Here is an 8,034-nt window from a genome sequence, read left to right as displayed (position 1 = left end):
TGGTTAGCTATGGATTAAGAGGCAGCAAAAATTGAAAAAGCACACAACAGAACTGACTCCACAAAATTGCCTCTCATCTCCACGTGGTGTCCCGGCCTGTGCACACACAATAATAAGCACAATTTAAAGGGTGGAGGGGGAGAGGAGGAGAGGGGAGGAGAGGGGAGAGAAGGGAAGGGAGGGGAGGGGAGGGGAGGAGAGGGAAGGGAAGGGAAGAAACGAAGTAAAGCTAAAATGTATAGCCCTTACCTGCAGTCTATGGAAATGTTCACTGTTGCCCTTTGCCTAAATTCTCCAGCTTTCCCAGGACACAGACTCTGCCCATTTAGACAGAAATGTTGCTAGTTGTCAGAGGAGAAAGCTATTGAGTGTGGGTTTGTGGAGTAAAGAATGAACTGAGTACACAGCAGGAGGAGGCAGGTAAAGTTGGGGAAGCCCCTGGTCATCACACTGTGTAGGGAGAGCAACCGTGTCCCTCTGCTTCTCCATGAGTCCTCTCCTCACCTGTGCAAACTCATCCTACAAAAGGTGAAGCAGCACTTTAATGCTGCCTTGCAGATACACTCCTTGTGAGTCCGTGTATCACAGGTAAATGAAAGGGGGTAACTACCGCCTTCAACACTGTGTTTTTGGAGCAGACTCACTTCCCTTTCGACCTTTGGTTTCTGTTTATGCAGTACTATAATAGGTAGAGAGTTGTCACTATCCCAGGAATCACCTTGCAGGTTATCCAGTAATTCAAATACAGGGCTCTGTGTCTGTGGTTATTTAAGGAATAATTTACAAAATTCTTTTTATTTCTTAAAGCAGAATTACTGAGAGAGAAAGAGTGTGTTTGGGTTAAGACTTCACTCCAGCCCCTAGCACCCCTACACCCAAAGAGTCTGGAATGTTTGGGTGGAAAGTTCTATCTAAGCCTCCTCCCCTAGGAGTTGCCACAGTTCAGACTCCACCCCCACGAATGTCCGCCAAATGGTGACCTCTCCTTAGAGAGACTCAAGACATTCCCACTGGATATTTAAAGAGCAATCCAGAGAACAAACACATGGTTTTTTCTGGTCTTCCTTTCCCATGTCCTCTCAGGGTCTGGAAGGCCACCTGGGAACACTAGTATCTGTTAAACCTGGGTTTTTACTAATGTGGTTTGATTTGGTCTGATTTGGATTATTTGCATTGATGGAAAGGCTTATTGGGCCACAAAAACTTTTCATCTGGAGGTTCCACTGAGGGGGTTATTTTTCCCACCAGGCCAGGGTCACATGTTAGGAAATACCCTATCTTGTACCTGCTCTCCACCAGGCTAAGATTGGCTAAGATCAGCTTTGTCTGGGAAAGTTCCCATTTCCAAGGCGTTGCCCTTAGGGCCCAGGACCTCATGTTTCTTGGACTATCTGTTCAATTCATGGGCCATGCCAGGTGCAGGTCCTGACTGGATAAGTACCTGCCTTGTTCCGGGTTCGGGCAAGGACCTGCCTTGCCTCTGTGGAGTTCCTTCATGAGGAGACGTCCTTTCAAGGAATTCCCTACTCTCTGTTTTTGACTCAAAAGTCTATCACAGCAGACACATTGTGATAGTCTTTGAGTCAAAAGTCTTGGCATAGACTTGCAAGATGGGCACCTGCAATTCAAAACCCAGATCCTCAAACGTCCTTGGGCTACTTTTTACAAAATCCTTTTAAATTACCGCTGACACCTTACATCCCTTAACGCCTAAAACATTTGGCCCCCATATGCCCATGGTTTCTGGATGCTGTGCTCCCACTCCTGCTCCCCCTTCCCAACCTTCCCCTCCCCCTCCCCCCTTCTCTAGCTGTTTATGGTTTGTCTGCATTCCTGGCATTAATCTGGACACACTGGGATTCTCTCTGCAATGGATCCGTTCCCCCCTGTCCTTTCACTCTAAAACTGCATAAGTGTTCTGTCCTTGTTTCTGTTCCCCTACAGCATCTGCTAATCTGGTCCTTAATGGGGCCACCTATGTGCTCGCCCGGTTCCTGCAGTCTACTCCAAGATTTTGAAGTTGGTCAGCTGACACAGGTTCCAAAAAAAAAAAGTTTTGTTTGTCTATTAAAATAATGTGAATAGGGAGTGGTGAGTTGATTCGGGCCCCCGCGGGCCCTGCGAGGGGGAGCTAGGACTCTCCCCGACCCCATAGACTCCCAGGTCAGCCTGCTCTGCTGGCTCCACCCTGCTAGCTTCCCTGCCAGCCATCCCAGCTTCTATCCAGAGGGCCTTTGGAGTGGTGAGTTGATTCGGGTCCCCGCGGCGAGGGGGAGCTAGGACTCTCCCCGACCCCTTAGACTCCCAGGTCAGCCTGCTCTGCTGGCTCCACCCTGCTAGCTTCCCCGCCAGCCATCCCAGCTTCCATCCAGAGGGCCTTCGGAGTGGTGAGTTGATTCGGGCCGCGACAGGGGCCCTGCGAGGGGAAGCTAGGACTCTCCCCGACCCCATAGACTCCCAGGTCAGCCTGCTCTGCTGGCTCCACCCTGCTAGCTTCCCCGCCAGCCATCCCAGCTTCCATCCAGAGGGCCTTCGGAGTGGTGAGTTGATTCGGGCCCCCGCGGGCCCTGCGAGGGGGAGCTAGGACTCTCCCCGACCCCATAGACTCCCAGGTCAGCCTGCTCTGCTGGCTCCACCCTGCTAGCTTCCCCACCAGCCATCCCAGCTTCTATCCAGAGGGCCTTCGGAGTGGTGAGTTGATTCGGGTCCCCGCGGGCCCAGCGAGGGGGAGCTAGGACTCTCCCCGACCCCATAGACTCCCAGGTCAGCCTGCTCTGCTGGCTCCACCCTGCTAGCTTCCCCGCCAGCCATCCCAGCTTCCATCCAGAGGGCCTTCGGAGTGGTGAGTTGATTCGGGCCCATGACAGGGGCCCGGCGAGGGGGAGCTAGGACTCTCCCCGACCCCATAGACTCCCAGGTCAGCCTGCAGTGCTGTTTCCACCCTGCTAGGCTCTCCCACCTGCCATCCCAGCTTCCATCCAGGTACAAATTTCTATATTTCTCCCCTCCCACTGAGCCCATAAAATTTCCCCAGCTCAGCTGCCTTGCACACTGGGCCTGCTCTATAGGGGCATCCCGGAAAGAGGCAGTGCCTGTGGTTCAATACCCTGCTTGGGGAAAGGTAGGCATTCTATCAGTGAACTCCCTGCCCAACAAGGGAACCTGACCCGATACCAGAAGTTCCAATAGAGAGCATTTGATCGAAGAGATGGGCAGACGCCAAGGCAAGACCTCCTCCAACAATCTGAAAAACAACATGAAAATATCAGATCCCAATGACCCTACAACAGAAGGATTTGAACACTCTAACCCAGATGAAGTGGAAAAAAGTGCCATTATGAAAGCAACAGAGTCCCTTAAACAGGATATGAATAACTCCCTTAAGGAACTGGTCGAGAAGTATAACAAAAAGTTTGAAGAAATGAGTATAGAAATGGATGAGAAATATAACAAAAAGTTTGAAGAAATAAGTAAATCCGTGAGTGATACCCTGAGAAACCAAGAAAAAACAATCAAACAAGTAAAGGAAACAGTCCAAGAATTGAAAACTGAAATGGAGGCAATGAAGAAAACACAAAACGAGAACCGGCTGGATATGGAAAACCTAGGTAAACGAGCGGAGACTACAGAATCAAGCATAACCAATAGAATACAAGAGATAGAAGAACGAATCTCAGATTCTGAAGATACCATAGAGAAAATAAATGCTCTGGTCAGAGAAAACGGCAAATCCAACAAATTCTCTTCACAAAACATTCAGGAAATCTGGGACACAATAAAAAAACCAAATCTAAGAATAATAGGGATTGAAGAAGGAGAAGAACTGCAGATCAAAGGCCCAGAAAATATATTCAACAAAATTATAGAAGAAAACTTTCCCAACCTAAAGAACGATATTCCTATGAAGGTTCAAGAAGCATACAGAACACCGAATAGATTGGATCAGAAAAAAACATCCTCGCGCCATATAATAATCAAAACACAAAACACAAATATTAAAGAAAAAATTTTAAGAGCTGCAAAGGAAAAAGGTCAAGTAACTTATAAAGGTAAACCTATCAGGCTTACACCGGATTTCTCTATGGAAACCATGAAAGCCAGAAGATCCTGGATAGAGGTACTGCAGAAACTAAGAGACCATGGATGCAAACCCAGACTACTATACCCAGCCAAGCTATTGTTCACTATCAACGGAGAAAACAAAATATTCCAGGATAAAAACAAATTTAAACAATACGTAGCTACTAATCCAGCCTTACAGAGAATATTAGAAGGAAAATCACTACCGAAGGAATCCAACATTCCCAACACGATCTACAATAACTCGAACATCTAGCGACCATTCACAAGCACAAATCAAAGAAGAAAAACACATACACTCTACTACTTAAAAAAAAAAAAAAATGACCGGAGTCAACAACCACTGGTCATTAATATCACTTAATATCAATGGACTCAATTCACGTATAAAGAGGCACAGATTTAGAGATTGGATACGAAAACAGGATCCAACATTCTGCTGTTTACAAGAAACACACCTCAACCACAAAGACAGACACTTACTCAGAGTAAAGGGTTGGGAAAAGGTTTTCCAAGCAAATGGACCTAAGAAACAAGCGGGCGTGGCCATTCTAATATCTAACAAAATCGACTTCAAACTAAAATCAATCAGAAGAAATGGAGATGGACATTTCATACTCATAACTGGAACAATTCATCAGGAGGAAGTCTCAATCCTGAATATCTATGCTCCTAATATAAAGGCACCCACATATGTAAAAGAAACTCTTCTAGAACTCAAGGCGGTCATCAAACCACATACACTAATAGTAGGAGACTTCAACACTCCTCTCTCACCAAGGGACAGGTCAATCAGACAGAAACCAAACAGAGAATTGAGAGACCTATTGGAGGTATTGAATCAAATGGACTTAACAGACATCTATAGAACACTCCACCCAAATAGGAAAGAATATACCTTTTTCTCTGCAGCTCATGGAACCTTCTCGAAAATTGACCACATACTCGGTAACAAAGCAAACTTCCACAGATACAGAAAAATATTAGTAACTACCTGTGTCTTGTCAGATCACCATGGACTAAAATTAGATTTCAACAACAATGCTCCCCCCAGGAAGCCAACAAACTCATGGAAACTGAACAGTCAACTACTAAATCACCCCTGGGTCAAGGAAGAAATAAAGAAAGAAATTAATCTCTTCCTTGAATTTAATGAAAACAAAGACACAACATACTCAAACCTATGGGACACTATGAAAGCAGTGCTAAGAGGAAAGTTCATAGCACTAAGTGCCCAATTAAAGAAAGCAGAGAAAGCACACATTGGAGACTTAACAGCACACTTGAAAGATCTAGAAAAAAAAGAAGCTGATTCACCCAGGAGGTCTAGAAGACTGGAAATAATCAAACTGAGGGCTGAAATCAACAAAATAGAAACAGAGAAAACAATCCAAAGAATCAATGAATCAAAAAGCTGGTTCTTGGAGAAAATCAACAAGATTGACAAACCCCTATCCAAGTTAATCAAACGGCAGAGAGAGAACATGCAAATTAATAAGATCAGAAATGAAAAGGGGGATATAACCACAGACACAGAGGAAATTCAGAGAATCATTAGATCTTACTATGAAAGTTTATATGCCACAAAGTTGGAAAATGTAAAAGAAATGGACATTTTTTTAGATAAATACCATATACCAAAGTTGAACCAAGAACAGGTGAACAATCTAAATAGACCTGTTAGTCGCGAAGAGTTAGAAGCTGTTATCAAAAATCTCCCTACCAAAAAAAGCCCAGGTCCAGATGGTTTCAATGCAGAATTCTACCAGAACTTCCAGGAAGAGCTAATACCTATACTCTTTAACGTATTCCACAATATAGAAACAGAAGAGTCACTGCCTAACTCCTTTTATGAAGCTACAGTTACCCTAATACCAAAACCACACAAAGACACAACCAAGAAAGAGAATTACAGGCCAATCTCACTCATGAACATCGACGCGAAAATTCTCAATAAAATACTGGCAAACCGAATCCAAGAGCACATTAGAAAAATTATCCATTATGATCAAGTCGGCTTCATTCCAGAGATGCAGGGCTGGTTCAACATACGCAAATCTATCAATGTAATCCATCATATAAATAAACTGAAAGAAAAAAACCATATGATCATCTCACTAGATGCTGAAAAAGCATTTGACAAAATTCAACACCCATTTATGATAAAGGTGTTGGAGAGACTGGGGATACAAGGATCATACCTAAATATAATAAAAGCAATATACACCAAGCCGACAGCTAACATCAAACTGAATGGAGAGAAACTCAAAGCCTTTCCACTAAAATCAGGAACGCGACAAGGCTGTCCACTCTCTCCATACCTCTTCAATATAGTGCTTGAAGTTCTAGCAATAGCAATAAGACAACATAAGGGGATCACGGGGATTCGAATTGGAAAGGATGAAGTTAAACTTTCGTTATTTGCTGACGATATGATAGTGTACATAAGCGACCCCAAAAACTCTACCAAAGAACTCCTACAGCTGATAAACACCTTTAGTAACGTGGCAGGATACAAGATCAACTCCAAAAAATCAGTGGCCCTCCTATACACAAAGGATAAAGAAGCAGAGAGGGAAATCAGAGAAGCATCACCTTTCATGATAGCCACAAATAGCATAAAATATCTTGGGGTTACTCTAACCAAGGAAGTGAAAGACCTATTTGACAAGAACTTTAAGTCTTTGAAGAAAGAAATTGAGGAGGATACCAGAAAATGGAAAGACCTCCCCTGCTCTTGGATTGGGAGAATCAACATAGTAAAAATGGCAATTCTACCAAAAGCAATCTATAGATTCAATGCAATCCCCATCAAAATCCCATCAAACTTCTTCACAGACCTTGAGAGAACAATAATCAAGTTTATATGGCAAAACAAAAAAACCCAGGATAGCCAAAACAATCTTATACAATAAAAAAACTTCTGGAGGCATTACCATCCCTGACTTCAAACTCTATTATAGAGCTACAGTATTGAAAACAGCTTGGTATTGGCATAAGAACAGAGAAGTCGACCTATGAAATCGAATAGAAGACCCAGATATTAACCCACAAACTTATGAACACCTAATTTTCGACAAGGGAGCTAAAGGTATACAATGGAAGAAGGAAAGCATCTTTAATAAATGGTGCTGGCATAACTGGATGTCAACCTGTAAAAAAATGAAAGTAGATCCATATCTATCACCATGCACAAAAATCAAGTCCAAATGGATTAAAGACATCAACATTAATCCGTCCACTTTGAACCTGATAGAAGAGAAAGTGGGAAGTAGTCTACAAGATTTAGGCACAGGAGGCCTCTTCCTAAGTAGGACCCCAGCAGCACAGACAATAAGAGAAACAATGAATAAATGGGATCTACTGAAACTGGGAAGCTTCTGTAAAGCAAAGGACACTGTCAGTAGGACAAAAAGGCCGCCTTCTGACTGGGAGAAGATCTTCACCAACCCCTCATCAGACAAAGGTCTGATCTCCAAAATATACAAAGAACTCAAGAAACTAGGCACTAAAACTCTAATTAACCCAGTTAAAAAATGGGGTACTGAACTTAACAGAGAATTCACAACAGATGAACTTCGAATGGCCAGAAGACACTTAAGGTCATGCTCAACCTCCTTAGCGATCAGGGAAATGCAAATCAAAACCACTTTGAGATACCATCTTACACCTGTCAGAATAGCTAAAGTCAAAAACACCAACGATAGCCTATGCTGGAGAGGATGTGGAATGAGGGGAACACTCATCCATTGTTGGTGGGAATGCAAACTCGTGCAGCCACTGTGGAAATCAGTGTGGTGGTTTCTCAGGAAACTGGGAGTCAACCTCCCTCAGGACCCAGCAATACCACTCTTGGGAATATACCCTAAAGATTCCCTAACATACTACAAAAGCATTTGTTCAACTATGTTCATAGCTGCACTATTTGTAATAGCCAGAACATGGAAACAACCT

Source organism: Myodes glareolus, chromosome 8, assembly GCF_982192425.1.
Source record: "Myodes glareolus chromosome 8, mMyoGla1.1, whole genome shotgun sequence".
Taxonomy (NCBI): Eukaryota; Metazoa; Chordata; class Mammalia; order Rodentia; family Cricetidae; genus Myodes; species Myodes glareolus.
Note: the sequence above shows the minus strand (reverse complement) of the source record.